Source organism: Dromaius novaehollandiae, chromosome 26 (genome assembly GCF_036370855.1).
Source record: "Dromaius novaehollandiae isolate bDroNov1 chromosome 26, bDroNov1.hap1, whole genome shotgun sequence".
Taxonomy (NCBI): Eukaryota; Metazoa; Chordata; class Aves; order Casuariiformes; family Dromaiidae; genus Dromaius; species Dromaius novaehollandiae.
Window position 1 is genome coordinate 4,831,293 of NC_088123.1, and position 15,796 is coordinate 4,847,088.

Consider the following 15,796-nt stretch of genomic DNA (forward strand, 5'->3'; position numbering starts at 1 on the left):
CTCAAGAACTTTGCTATAATTCTAAAATTTGATCCTTAATTAAGCAGTCAGTTTTAAATATCTATTGCAAGGGATTATTGGTTTCTAAAGATGCTTAAGATCTCTTTTACCTAATTATGGTAAGCAGGTGGTTTATGGTAATGTTTCAATACCATGATGTCACCTGGTTAGAAAATTATTTACCAGAGGTGAGTGAGACATACAGTGATCTGCTCAGTGCTTACTTTGGCTAAAAATATGAAGTTTACCTGTTTTGCATGAAGTTCTCCTTGCAAGCTGGCAGTGCAGAGCTCTTCTGGCATACAAATTGGAAACCACATCTCACAAAAAGCAACAGTGCATATGGATAGCTGATGGCTCTTCCTAGAGAGTAGACATGAGGGACAAATTTGGGGGAAGATGGTGAGTGGGACAGGTAATTTCTAAACATGGCTTACTGGGAAATGGAGTATCAGGACAATATTTGGATATGTTGGTTCCGAAGCTTTGATCTGTCAGTGAAATGCATTGGCTTCTAACGTGGAATGTGGCAGATGTTTCCCATATTATGTCATAAATTATCATGAATAAGCCAAAAGTGAGAGTCAATTCATTCTTACAGAAAGCATCGTGAGATCTTTTTAAATAACAGTAACGCTGTTTTGGCCAGGGAGAAGTCTTAGTTCTTTTTGGTTCACTTGAAACATTCCCCAAATTGGAGAGTAGCTTCACAAACACCCCTCATTGTATATTTGGCAAAAAAACTTTGGTTCCAAACTGTTGGTGTTTTTTTTGTTTTGTTTTGTTTTAGTACTTTGCCACAGGCACATTGCTGGCTCATAAAGAAGGCCGATGGTATGCTGGGCTGCATTAGGAAGAGCATTGCCAGCAGGTTGAGGGAGGTGATTCCTGCCCTCTGCTCAGCCCTGGTGAGGCCCCATCTGCAGTTCTGTGTCCAGTTCTGGGCTCCTCAGTATGACAGAGGTATGGCGCTCCTGGAGTGAGTCCAGCGAAGGGCTGCTGAGATGATGAAGGGACTGGAGTGTCCCTCGTATGAGGGAAGGCTGAGAGAGCTGGGCCTGTTCTGCTTGAAGAAGAGAAGACTAAGAGGGGTTCTTATCAATGTATGCAAGTATATGAAGGGAGGGTGTCAAGATGGGGCCAGACTCTTTTCAGTGGTGCCCAGGGATAGGACAAGAGGCAACAGGCACAAACTGAAACACAGGAAGTTCCGTCTGAATATGAGGAAAAACTTCTTTACTGTGAGGGTGTCAGAGCACTGGAACAGGTTGCCCAGAGAGGTTGTGGAATCTCCTTCTCTGGAGATGTTCAAAACCTGTCTGGACGCGGTCCTGGGCAATGTGCTGTCGGTGACCCTAGTTGAGCAGGGGGTTGGATTAGATGATCTCCAGAGGTCCCTTCCAGCCTCGACCGTTCTGTGATCTTGGATGCTGCCTTTTCCTCTGACTTGCTGAGTCATTGCTTGCTGTCAGCACTGTTTCAGGCTGAATATAACACAAGTTTGATGTTAATGGACCTTATTTATAAGCGTTATAGCGTAGCTGAATTCTTGTAAGCACAGCTGATTGTATGAAGATAACAAATCTCATTAGGCTACCTTATTTGCTAGAATTATACTGATTACAGTGTATTTGAAGTGCGCTATTAACACACAAAATAGAAATTTTTGCATGCGTGAACCTTTAACGCTCCCCCACATCCTGACAAGTTCAAAGTCATTTTTTCCAGAGCTGGGAATTAAAGCAAAAGGAAGGAAACAGTGGCTGAACTTTTATTTTCAAATACTCATGGAACATAAATATATCTATAGGGGCTTGTGGACTGCAGAGACTGTTACTTTTTATTATTCAACTGAATCTGAGCTGGGGAATGAAGGTAGTAAGGTATTTGGGAGAGAAGAAAAATTGGATTGGGATGGTAAGAGTGAGGATAGGTGGAAAGCAGTAGGGAATTTGTTATATTGTTTTTAGGATCACTTGAATTATCACTTGTATAATGAGCCAGAAGAAATGAATGGGAAGGACAGAAAAAAGGAATCTAGGAAGATGAGAGTGTTGAAATGCAGAGCAATAACTTAAGGAGCATTGAATCCTAATGTCCAGCATTACTTTTGGTTTGAAAGCTGAGTTGTGTGTCTAGCCTAAGAGCAAATCTTACCGAAATCACAGTCTCTCTAACCCACTTCTACTCCTCTTAGGCTTTATTGTCACTAAGGAGGAAAGTTATGAGTTCCTCAGGACACTGAACAACATAGACTAAATAACTACAGTATCTGTAGATTTATAATGCAGTCATCATTTTATTCTGGTCTTGGCAATTTCATTAATTACCTAAGTCATAGTCACTACTGAGAAAATAAACCATTGAATTAGTTCTTTTCTGAAAGCAGTAATGCAATGTTTACTTGTTGTGTCCGTATATATTTAGCTAACTACTCTGCCTAATTTTATTTTCTTGGTGCTTTCATGTTTCATTGCTGAAGCTGTGCATTATTCAGAGACGATTATACCTAACTTTTAGTGATAAAAATGTGTTGTTTTGCTAACAGCGAGTAACGGTGTGTGTTGAAATATGTGTATATTTTATTCTGAGGTGTTGCATATGCCAACTGACATATGTTATGTGCAATCAATCCAGTATTTTGATTGTTTAAGAGGATTACTGTGGAAATGAAGTTTTGATGTATTGTCAGCTAAGCTGAGAAATCAAGTGGCTGGTTATGTATTTTGGCTGCAACTGTACAACTACAAAGATGAAAAGTTAATGTGCAGCCTTGGTTGAGATGCACCTGGGGTTAGGCAGAGACTACTGGATATACATATTTGGAACCTCTCTCTAGCTTTGCTGTAGTTATCTTTGGGTTGAACAGGCTTTGCAGTAAGCAAAACCAGTAGTTTTTGTCTTCCTACATTACATTATTATTTTTACTTCTTAAAGACTGTTCTGTGTGAGAGCTATGTTTTTATGTGATTTCACAATGCTTTCTATGACAGAGCTTCGCTTTTGATTTAAGCCTTGGGCTTTACTGTAATATAAATATTTAATAGCGGTGTTAAAAGAACACTGCAAAAGTGAGCAAAAGGGTAGGTGCTTCGGAAAATTGAATTAGAAGGTCAGGGAGAAGATGAAAGAAATGGAGCTCTCAGTTCAAAATATTAAAAAAAATTTTTTTTTAAATTTGATCTGTTCCTTATTGCCTGCTATGATCATGTCAGCCAAAATACTGTGGCTTTTCTAATTAAACTGCATGCTGCGAATGGTAGCTCAGGTTTTGATGAACTTCAAGCTCGGCTTTTTCTCTCTCAGCATTTTATATAAACTAAACCTGCTGTGTATTGATATAGTTGCTCGTCTTTCTGTTTGCAGTGGCAATAGCAAGAGTTTATTTTTCTCTTTGAAATTAGCAATGGCTTGTAGATCCCATTCTGCTTGTTTGCCAGACCAGATATTTTTTGGTAGTGATAACTGCCAGTCCTCTGGTGTCTGTAGCGTGATGATCACTGGGACTAAAGCTTTCAGAACAGTGAAGTAATACCTGTACGCTGTAAATTTATAAGTTGCTTCAGTACAAATGGCTGGAATTTGGAAATTGTTAGCTTTTTAAGCCTTTGAAAATTTCAGCATATAAAATCTTTTTCCTTCTCTTTTGAGGCTTGTTTTTGTTAACCTGCTGAAAGTTTCATTAGCTGTAGTTGCAGTTAATTTTTCAGGTAAATAAATTACCTCTGAGAGCATTTTGTAGCAGATTGAAAATGTTCATAAACTTCAGGCAGACTTACTAAAGAATTTCAAATAAAAATGAACAGAACTACATTGGCTTTTAATAGTTGTAATATACAAATGTTTCTTTTTAATCTAGAAAGAGAAAGGGGAAAGGGGAGTGTCCCAGAAATCAAAACATAAATAATAAGAAAATAGGAAAACCAGTATCCTTATTGCTCACATTTTCCATTCTGAATTTTCATTCCAACTATGAGATTTTTGCTTACAAAGAAAAATTGGCCAAATATTCTTATTTGGAAATTACCTTATTTTTCAAAGATTGTTCCTTAATTCCTACTTCTGCTCCTTTCATCGTATGCTTTACTTATGTCATTTTACACTGACAGGGTAAGTACTTTAGGGCATGGTCTGTTAACCTGTTGTGTATGTATGTGTCTGCTGTAGTTTGGTTTCTGGTTCCTGATCAGACCATCTAGACTTTGTGAGAATATGAACCATATTTAAGAAAAAAATCTATTTAAATACCAAGTCCAAGACTGTCAAAAACCATTTACATAGTAAGGTGTTGGGAGAGCTCTTCAGTGTTAGTAAGGATAAGAGCAAAATGTTCATGGCACACACAGTCTTAAAATATCCACAGGTATGATTTTTTAGGATTTGTCCCTTGACTATTAGTCAATATCAAATGTCTGCCATGAAAAAGCAAATAAGGCTCAGTTAGTTGATAGTTCTGGACCTGGGGCTGTGGTGGGAATAACTAACTACAATTAAAGATATGAAAAATGCATCCTTTGTTTACATGATGTTTGAGGACAAGAGAATAATTCATCCTTCTGTTAGATTACCAGACTGTATACTGGGTTTCTTGAGGAGTAAGTCACTACAGCAATTAAATTTTCAACTTAGTCTTTAAATAATGTAGCTTGATCACTGTAGTTCAGTAGATGGAGATTAAATGAACAAATATGGCAAGTTGTTGTTTTATACAAATACGCATTCATGAATGTTTTTCCCCCTTAATAAGGGGGTGCACTTGCAACCAATGCTCACATTAATACTATAGCAGTCAGGTTTTTTAGAATCATCTTCAGCTGGTGTCCTTTTGTGTTGTGGAAAAATGTTAACTGTGTTCTGCTCATTCCTTATGCTAACCTGATAGAAAGGAGGTGTAGGTGGCTTTCTGTGGTAGTTTATTATTATGATAATATACTACAAGCTTATGAAAGGAACAAAATGCAGACACCGGAGTCACAAACGAACATGCAATTTCCTGCTGAAGTCATGAGTCTACTATGTAGCTAAATGTGATCTCCATTTGCTGTGAGACTGTAATATTCTTCTGTTCTTTTTAATAGTCAAACGTTATGAGGCGACGTAATAGATCCTTCATAAATTTGTATCTAGTCATGCGCCATTTCCCAAGCGTGGTTCTGTATTTGTATTGGAAACGACCTGAAAGTTGAAAGTACATGTATGCAGAATTTTGATATTAGTCCATTTCTGAAGGATAGTAATAGTTAAATAGCAGTAAGGATGCTCTTTAGTAGCTAACTACTGTCCACTAAAAGAAAGGACTCACAGTACAGCAACACCACCGCTATATTCTGCACTCTTGTTCTCATTCTGCCACTCTGTAGCTATCAGCCTTATTAGTATGTAAATCAGTTCTGAATCTGGCTGAAATAAGCTTTCTTTCTGATCAATGTAATGCCATGATTTTGTCTCTCTTAGAGTCTTTAGCTTAAAGTAGACAAGCTTATGATAAATACTCTAGATGTGGTCAGAACTTGATTAAATTAGTCGTGGTAATGGACTGTAGGCAAATAGGAGGAAAAATGCACAGATGAGCAAATTCAGGATTTTTCAGCCCTGTTCTCAGTCTTTGTTAATGGATTCAATCAGCTGTCAGAAAAGACGGAAATATGAAAAGACTTTTTAAAACTGAGGATTAGCAGAGAAAGAAAAGATTTTTTTTCTCCTGTATAAGAGCTGTGAGTGCTCTGTGAGCAATTTTCCACATCTAATATAACTTATTTTTTATGTTAATTAGAAAAAATGTGTAGGATAAAAATTCAACTTGAAATCCCTCCCTCACTCCCTCCTACCAAAGCCCACCCCCAAAACCTAAACCCGAAAGTCTTTAAAACCCTTTCTCAATAAGATTACTTAAAATGCATATGGCTTATTTAAGCTAAGGGTGAGACGAAATCATGATTTAGAAATACATGAATTGCTTTCCTTTAAATGATTAAACTTTGCTCCAACTAGCTTTTGCAGTTTAAAATAAATTTTGTTGCCCTAGTGCTATGAAATCCCTGTATTTCTTGAGAATATTGAGAATAGAAAATACAAGACAACCTCCACTTAGAAATTGGAAGGTTTTTTTGCAAATTGTCTGATCTGTAGCCACATTTGTCTTAACCTGTATAAGAATGGAATAAGACCTTTACAGAGGTCAACAGAGCAGAACTGACACCATATAACCTAAAAATGAAGCAGAACTTAGAAGCTCCACTAAGAGGAGGGTGTCTCCTAGAGGAATAGGAAGTTATTATCAAAAGAGATTTACAATAAGCAAGTGCTCAGCAATTAAACACTATGAGTTTGCATTACTCCATCTAATTCTTCTGTTTTCTATAAATATAAATCTAGCAAAGCTCTGTAAATATAGGGCAGTAAATCACTGTTCCATTCTGATGGGAGAGCAGAATTTGAACCAGTTTGTGGCCTAGTTCTGTCTGTGTTGTAAATTTTTTCCTGAAATGGCCTTTTCCTTGAAGAAAATTGCTCTGTCTTCTCTTTATTCCTACAATGATGCACGGTCCGTAAGCAAGGGAACGTGCACAGATACTCATTACCCTAAAAGAGTTGCCATTTAGAGTCAGCCTCTCACTCACCGTATTTTTCAGGAGAGAGATAGGCTGTAGTAGCTGAGATGAAATAACTCGGCCATCCAACACAAGCCTCTTTTGAGCAGAGACTGGCAGTTACAAAAATGGTGGGGTGCAATCTCTGTAGTGGACAAATATTGATAAGAATCTATAGACCACTGGAATCACTTAATTTGGAGCCTAAGTCAGTCTTAAACATAAAACATTGAGAACTTCAGTGGAGTTGGTTGAATTTGTAATACTTAAAGATCTGTTCCTGTCCTTATTTACAAAAGTTCAGGGAATACACCAGTAGAAGATTCTTCAGCCTTGAAAAGAGGACATTGGGGGGGCACCTGATAGAAATATATGAAATCATAATAGGGAATGACTGCAGAGTCCCTTAAGACCTAGGAATCCTCAAAGGAAATGGGTAATTGGCAGACTGTAAAAAATGTAAAAACGATATGCTCAATGAATCTGCTCTACTGGCTGGTTTTCACTTGCTGTAAATTATCATAATTGTATTTATGTTAAGGAGAAAATAACCTATTGTGGTTATAATTTTTTCTTCATTTAATCCTAAAAAGGGAATACTCCTAAAAGAAAGGTGGAATCTCTTCCATCATTGTTTTATTAACTCAGGTCAAACAGTTAACAGTTTCCATTAACATCTTAGCATGCCGAATTTGCAGCATTTATATGAATTAAGAAACCATTCATTATCTGTTTTATAGATGAAGAATTTGAGGACCAAAGGAACTAAGAGCCTTCTATAAAGTCACAGAGTTTACAACAAAGAAGTTTGAACGAAAGCCGTTCAAGTCCTAGGTATGTGCCCTTAACCTCTGGCTCGTTTAGGTTAGCTTATTGAATTCTAATCAGTCACATCTCTGCAGTCATACTTCAGAGACGTAGCTGTGGTCATAATTTGAGTTTTATTAGTAGTGAAACTCTGTAATAGGCAATTAGCCCATGCCTGGATTGTCTGCAGTCATTGAGTAAAAATGAAATTGCAGCAAAGAAGTTAGTTTGGAACCAATCCAGATGCACTCACCTGACTGAAGCAAATGAGAATCATAGGATCAGGTTGCAGTTCTCTCAGCAGCTTGGATTATTTAGCAGAGTGAGTACTGTCAGTGTAGTTTTAAGAAGAAAACATGTTTGCTTTTGAATGGGGGATTTTGAAAGTCTTTAGAATATATGAGCACCAATACCAATTACCTTCAAGAGTTATAAATTTGCTAGGGAAGACATTTTTCCGTATTGAAAATTGATTGGAGCCTTTGATGTAACTGCCTCTGAAGATTATTAACAACCAAAATTAATATGAGTGAGTTACAAAAGACTGTTCTTTTATATTTTCGGTTATGGTGGAAGGACAGCTGGAATAACTTTCAGTCTGAGATGTTTGCTCCTCAACTTGCAGTGTTTTAAAACTTTTCCTTCAATGCCTGTTTATAATAAAATTGAAGCAGGAGCACCTTAAATATAGGCTGTTAAGGGATTTTCCTAAGAAACGAGCAGATTTAAGTGACTAAGAGGAGTACAGAGAATATATTAGACCCAAAACCAAATATTTAACAAACTGGATCCAATGTGCTCCTGCATTGAAAACAATATAGACAGGAATAAAAATAACTTTAACTGTTCTTTGTACAAAACTCTCTACCAATCTAATACAATATTACACTTCAGGAATTTTTTGTTTGTTTTGTGCTAGTGAAGCTGAATCCAAAATACTGCTCATTATTGAACTGTTATTTATTTGAAGTGCCTATATAAACACTATATAATACACTCTATAAGCATTAATAACAAAAAAAAATTGTCTGTGGCCAGAAAGACTTAACTGCAACTATGAAGCAAGAAACAACAGTTGAAACTTAAGTATCATAAAGAAGGGGAAAGACAGTGATTCTGGCTGTCTTCCATGACTTAGTTTTAGTTGAATTAGAAGCAGTGGGAAAACTAGTAACAGCATACAGGAAAACAGGAGGGAAATGGATAAAAATGTGCCAATGATTGCAAGCTTTCCTTATTTAGAAATCAAGTAATTTCATAATATCTTAGGGAGATGTCTGCACAAGGTGTTTACATGTAAGTTGATTTACATTAGACAGAAAATAATTTTGGCCTGAGTCTGCAAGCAGGTATCTATTTGAGCAAGTTTTTTATTCCCTGGAATAATTCTGCTGGTTGATACCAGACTCTTCAGACATAAGCAGTGCTTATAAGATTGTTATACTTAATTAGCTTATAAATCTGTCTCTAATAGCTGCATATGAAAATTTAATATGCCAACCTCAGAATGACATGGTGCTTTTTTACTTGCTATGAGACAGCCTACCAGAATAAATCAAAGATGGAAGCAATAAAGATTAAAAACCTTTAAAAAATACTGCAGATGTTCTAGCAGAACTTTCACAGCCTGAGAAAGTGATACTGTTGATGATAGCCAGTTTTTTGAATACCTAACCTCGATGAACTTTTCAGTCAGCTCTATTAAAACTAGAAAATTATTCCCTCCCCACACACACACACTTAATACTGGCTGTTGGATGAAGATGACAATAGAACTATATATGCTCTTGTTCTTGCCCCCTTGGCAACAAAATTCTTCATCTCTGTTTCCAATGGTAAAACCTTTTCTGGTAAATACTTCTTTTTCTTCCTATTTTTCGGCTGTGTTTGCAAAACTCAGTTTGCTTTATATTCCTGTGTTGATGAACACCATATGCCCTTCAGTTTAATAGAGATAGTTAGCTGTGTACATTTTTTGTGCGTGGGAATAGAAGTCTTTTCACACACAGTATTTCAGTTGCGATGATTACGTATGGACAGGCTTGCTCCCCAGTAATGTTGTTCTGATTGAAGAGAAAGCGTAAGTAAAATCCCTGTTGCTACTCATGAGAAGTGCAGCTCACCCATTGTCTGGGAGGCCATCAGAAGGATATAATTAGAATAATGTCCAGCTCATGCAGCTCTGTGAGTGATACATAGTCCTCAGCTCACAGGTGATAACAGCGTAAACATTAGTTCACCTGAGAGCATTATGTGTTAGAAAAGATGCACAGTTAATTAAGCCTTGGAGGTGTGCAGGATTGGTCCTTGGTTGCCATAAATTGGCTTAGCTTCACTGGTTTTAAAGGAATCATCCTTACTTACACCATAGGTGGATTAGGCCCTTCTATTTTAAGATGGCTTAGATTTGAGTATCTTAAGTTTGCATGTACAAACTCTTTATTAAAAGAATGATATTAATCATTCACTGTATTACAGCGTGTCTTTCAAAGACTGGAGATGAAATAGTTCTAAACTGATAATGCAGTAACCCATTTACGAATGACAAAGATTTGTCATGGACAAAAGTTTTAATTTTTTTTTCCTTACTGCATCTTGGACTACGTCCATTCTCCATGCAAACGAGATGAATACATAGCATGGTCCACGTGAGAATGCAGTTGACAACACTGATTAGAGCAGAGAAACAATTGCTTTCTTTTTTCAGTAAAAATATTAGAGGATTTCATTTTCTTCCCCATGCTGAGTCAAAGGAAAAATAATTTTATGAATTTCTGCAGTAAAAAACAGAAACACCTATTTCAAAAAAGCTAAGATTCTCACAAAACAGGTGAGTGCATTGCCTAGAAAATTCCTAGAATATCTAACCCCTTCTCTGAATCAGGCCAGGCTGGTGCTCGAAGCCTGAAGTTAGGCAAATAACATATAAAGTAAGATTTGTTGAGCGCTGTTTTGAGCCAGTTTTCTTTACATATCCCAGCAAGTAGTCTAACAAGTAGGTTATTGTTGTTATTAGATAATTATTATATAAGATTCTCCCTCATTTTGACCATAATCTTTGTCAAGCGTGAATAAACTTTCATGATGAACGTTTCTTGAAATGGATGCATTCCTGTGAAAAGTTGCAGCTTCAACAAATCAATATTTTTAGACAAAAAAAAAGTCCCAGTCAGCTCTGCTTCTGAGTCTTAGTTAGTAATGCTTTGTTCTGAGGCATTTTATTTTAGCGTTATGTGTCTGCCTAGCAAAGTGCAACAGAATGAATAGACAGAAATCCATGGTAAATTGATGTTAAAGGTCTTTTTGAGGTCTGTGGATACAGGAAATTTCTTTTTGTTTAGTGTGATGCCTGAAGCTTACTGTATCCTGTTCTGTCCTATGTTTTAGCTCTGCCATGTTTCTTTGAGTTGTGATCTAGACTGCATTTAACTCTGAACTTCCTCCAATTTTGTAAATTTAGTTCTTTCAGATCATCGGTATGTATATGAATGCATAATGCCCACATACATGTATGTATACCCACATCTAAGTATGTTTGTAACAGTATGTATCTTATCTCTTTTTAGGGAATAGCTTTTTTGCAATGGTACTTTGTGTGAGACTAGTTTTTCTTGTCCAAACCATTTCTTTTCATTTAAAAAAATGTTTTTTTTATGAGCAGGGTATACTAAGGGATTCAGACTATTGATTCCTTTCAAATAGCCTTAGATGCTAGCAGCTTTATCCTTTTTGTTCATTTTTCATGGGTAATGAAAAACAGTTTAATATCATTATGCTCATCAGATAAGGCTTAAAAACTCACCAGGGTTCAAAGAAAGTCCTAAATAGATTTTGAGGCTTAGCTGTATGGATGACTGTCTCTGGAGAGCTGTGTATTTCCAGACTTTTAAATCTTAACTGGGGGGAGGGAATAAAAAAAAATAAAAAAATAAAAAAAAATTTAGAATGTTTGCTTAATATTATCAGAGAATGCTTGTGGGCCATGATTTACAGCGTCAAGGGAGAGTTTGTTTGGAGGAAGACCATTATGGACAGACTTATTTTATACTGTTTTCTACTTCTGCAGATACTGGCCATGCCACCTATTAAATAATGTAGCAATAATTCAGTAATGTACCAATCATTCCTCCTCTTTGTCTCTTCAGCTTCCAGGGCATTTATTATACTGTTTGGTAAGCAGAAATAGCCTTTTCAGCGTAACTGCAGTGAAGTAGAACTGCATCTGTAGAAGATGGTGGAAGTTCCGTTGTGCCAGCCAGGATCAGACCCTGGCTTAGTGAACAAGTGATATTGTGGAGGAAACGAATGTTCTTCATGCACATCCTTATTATTTCTTTGTATAAGCAAAAATACTGTTTTTTCCACCCCCCAACACAACTAATTTCATTTGTGTTATGAATCTCTTCAATAAGAGTTAAATCAGTAAAAAAAAAATTTTTTTTCTTCTGACTCTGCCTTATGAGGCAGTATAAATTCTTGGTCAAAAGGAAGCCAGCAGATAGTCATCTTGGATATCACACACCCACACTGAACCCTGTCTGAAAATATGCTGTGCATACGGCTATCACATTTATCCAATATATGATACAGAGGTACTGAACACTGATAGTGTTCTTTTGTAATAGAGGGTTTATGACTTATAACTATGTGAACATATTGCCATATTCATAGTCCATCTTCTGGGAACTACTTGACTCACGTATTTGGCAATGTTTGTTTATTAATATAGTCTGTATAATGTATAAGCACTTTCTAAACTGGGAGGACAGGAAGTTCCTGGCAGTAAAATGAAAGACAACATGTACGTAGGTGTAAAAGGGAAGAAGTAAAGAAAAGTGGTTCATCCAGTCTTCTTGATGCTAAGCTAAGTGAAAGTATTCGTGCTTTTTAACATACTTAGTGGATAAGTACCAAATGCTTTACAATCATTGCCTAGTATTTTTAAGCACCCTAGAAAGGCAGGAATTCAAGAGGAAGTTGAACTGAGGGTTGTGTCCCTCTGCATTTTCAAATACTTCTCGTCATTGAAATGTCTAGTGACCAAAAGTACAGCATTAGGTACCTACAAGCGCAGATCTTAATGGAGTTGTGATACATATCCTAGGTGCTTTTGAATACATTCCAGAGTGCCCAGATAACTTGAAAAAAATCTTCTTAAATGCCTGTAGATTGTATTATCTAAGATGCATATTCATTGATCCTATGCCCAGGTTTTCAGCACCTTCCAGAGCAATGGGCATTACACTTGTCTATCTTATAGCTAGATTTGGCCTGAGATATCCTAGAAATACTCCTGTATCTGTAATTAAGGTCCAGCCATCCTCGTATCAGTTTCAGTTTCAGAATCGATAGGGCTTTTACTTTCCCTTTGAAACAGTTAAAGTAGTAACTTTGGAGGAAGTGTCAACATTTGTTTTACAATGCTTTGTGTATCCTATAGTATGCGTTATGTGAATAATTCATTTTTATATCAGCTTCAGCTGAAAAATGCAAGTGCAAATGTCACCACTTTAATGAGCCATTATGGCACAACACAGGAAAGGCAAAACTGTGACAGAGCCATCTCAAACTTTTTTATATTGTCATTTGATTGTCATTTAAATATGTCACATGCATCACTGTATAGTAGCATCATTACATAGTCAATGAAGTATATACTTCAGTGAGGGAAAATTTAGGACAGGCTTTCAGAGCTCAAATTATTAATGGAGCTTATAAAAGAATGTCAAGTTGCAGAAGGAACCTAAGTTGTCTTGCTGCAAAATCCTCAGTTGGGCTATAGAATAGATAATGCTGGTGCAGCTTTCCCTGCTTCTGTTGCAGCTATGCCTTGATCACTTTAAAGAAAAGACGACAGCTTATTTACCACCTCCATTTACAACACAGACTATCCTTTGGTATACATCTTTAAGGAAATTTTGCAGATTATATGGTTACAAAATCATGGAAGATAGAGCTGGTGGGATCTGTGAAATCATTCAGCCCACCTCCCTGCCCTCAGGTAACAGTGGTATCCATGTGCTATTCCTAACAGTTCTTTTGTGTGTGTTCTTGGAAGTCTCCAATGATAGCAGTTCTTTGTCTTCCTAGCATTTTTTTCTAGTGCAGTTTCAGTGTGTCTGCAATTGAAAGTTTTTCCGGCTATGACTGGAATTAGGAAAAAAAGAGAGAAAGCTATACAGTACGTGCTCCTTTCTGGGCTAAATGCTCTGTGTTACTTTGCCACTTGATTGGGACCCCCCCACAAAGAAATATTTTGCATGGTAACATATTCACTTTCATTAAGTAGGCCCTTGGAAGTTGCTGCGTTCAGTTCAATTACATAGACGTAGGTATTACTCTTACTGATGGCAACAGGCGCTCCGCTTGTGCAGTTTAGACTGAACCTTCTGTTTGTGTAGGATCAGGATCTAATCCTAATGCAATGCTAGGCTGCCACCGTCATTGCTTATCAGGCAAAGTTTAGGAACCCCTGTGAATTAGAATGTTAGACTGTTTCTGAGGAAAACAACATGGCAGGTGCAAACAAATACATGAAAGTGATGCATTTACTCAGTATAATTTGAATATCACGGAAGGTAAGACATATTCTTTCCTTCAGTTTGGCTACTTCCTGATCTGTTGGAATAGGAAGGCTCCAGTTTCAGTAGATAGGTCCCTTTAGGAACCTGTTTTGTAATTTTCATAGTAAATTTAGCTTTTTAAATAGTACTAGGATAACTTCACATTCAAAAAAATCTTATTGAAAATTCATCGCATGTTTTATGACTGTTGCTTTTTGATGAGAGATCCACCTGATGTGGAGGCCAGCGAAAATACTTATCAGTCTCTTTGTCCTCAAAGTACAGAGTGCATGAGAGTTAAAGCATATTTAGCTGTATGATTTCCAATTGTCTATCTGCAGATACCACTTACGCCTTCCAGTTTCTTTAAAGCTGAGCTTTAGAAGCCCATCTTATGGATTTTGATTTACACTGATTTTTCTTTTACCAGTCTGAGCAGAGTGTAAAAATGCCTTCACCAGTGGTGCTGGGGAGAGGAAGGAGTTTCACTGCAGATTTACTCCATGATCTTTCAGTTCTGTGCAAGAGCTAAAAAGTTCCTTCCCTGCCTTGTTTTGAAAGTGGATTTCAATCTGGATTTTTTTATACACCCTCCAGCCACTGAGTTGAGACTTGGTCTGTCTCTGATTTTGACAGGGAGTTCTACCCTAAAGTTGAAAGAGTTTCAGCAAGATATTTCTGTTTCAGTGAGTTGACTTTTCTTCCGTGCGAAAGAATGGTTCCTATTGAAAAGTTCTTAGGCAGCTCCATTGTGAGGTGACAGGCCACAGGAGAGGACTGCGTTTTGAATATAGGAAGGGTGATTTGCTGCTGCTCTTTTCCTTCTAGGGAAAGTGATGCGCTGGTAGTTACAGAAGTGCTCTGTAAAAATCGACGGGTAGGGACAGGAACAAGGAATATTTGGGTTTCTGGGGAAAACACATTTTGGAAGGCAGCTGTGCAGTGTGAATAGCAAGTAAAGTGTGTACAGTGCTAGATCAGACTGCTTGTGAAAGTCAGAAAAAAAGGCCATGACCTTGTGAACAGAAGAATACTGTGATTTCACTTTCACAGTCATAAAGATGCAATGCATTCTTGTCCTCTTCCCCACAGATACTTTGTGAGTTCTTCACAGCATGTATTTTTAATCCACAAATAAGTCGTGTTTGTTCTGTCTCTTCTTCAATGTAAATTTCTATAAATTAGTTTCAGAAAATGAGGAATTAAATGTGGAAGAGTCATCAGAGAAGAGAAGACTCTCTTAAGTTTGTTAGCCAGAAAGACATGCCAGCAATTACGTGTTTAAATACTACTTTTTTTCTTCCACTTCAACCAGTATTGGTCATCTCTTGGTAATCATTAACCTTTTCACCCGTATTCCAAATGCAACAATCATTGTCAGTAATTAGATGAAAAGTATTTGAAATGCGTGGGCTGATCTCACAGGCTGACTTTTGGATGCCTTAGAGCAATTTGCACGTTAGTAGAATAAATGACACGAAAACCCCTATATATGGACAAGCCCTTCTGAAAACACAAGCTAAATTTCTTCAAAAATTTTTGATACAGAGTTGTAGGGACTCTTGTCAAGGAGTCAAATACTGATTTTGAACTTGAGCTTTAGGTGAGAGGAGATTCATTCTTATACCTACTTGTGGTATTTTTGTGTGTCCCCCAACCACAATTTGAGGCACACTGGAAAACATATGTGCTGTGTGAGAGAGTTCTCTGCTTGGGAAAGTTTATAAGCAAAGCAAGATGAATTCTCGTAAGGTAGAGAGCACTGGTCATCTAGCTTATTCCAGACTCATTGACAGATTGAGGAGCTGAACTGAGGACTCTTGATCCCCAAGACTG

At 37.1% G+C, this 15,796-nt stretch overlaps 1 protein-coding gene across 3 annotated transcripts in view; it reads left to right on the forward strand.

Moving 5' to 3' along the window:
* Nucleotides 1-15,796, forward strand: part of LRRTM4 (leucine rich repeat transmembrane neuronal 4) — a 451,637-nt gene that overhangs the window by 159,571 nt on the left and 276,270 nt on the right. For all 3 annotated transcript variants that reach the window (XM_064497873.1, XM_064497874.1, XM_026122384.2), the window contains one exon: nt 7,331-7,424. The gene's annotated coding sequence lies outside the window, so the exon portion shown is untranslated. The remainder of the gene's footprint in view (nt 1-7,330; nt 7,425-15,796) is intronic.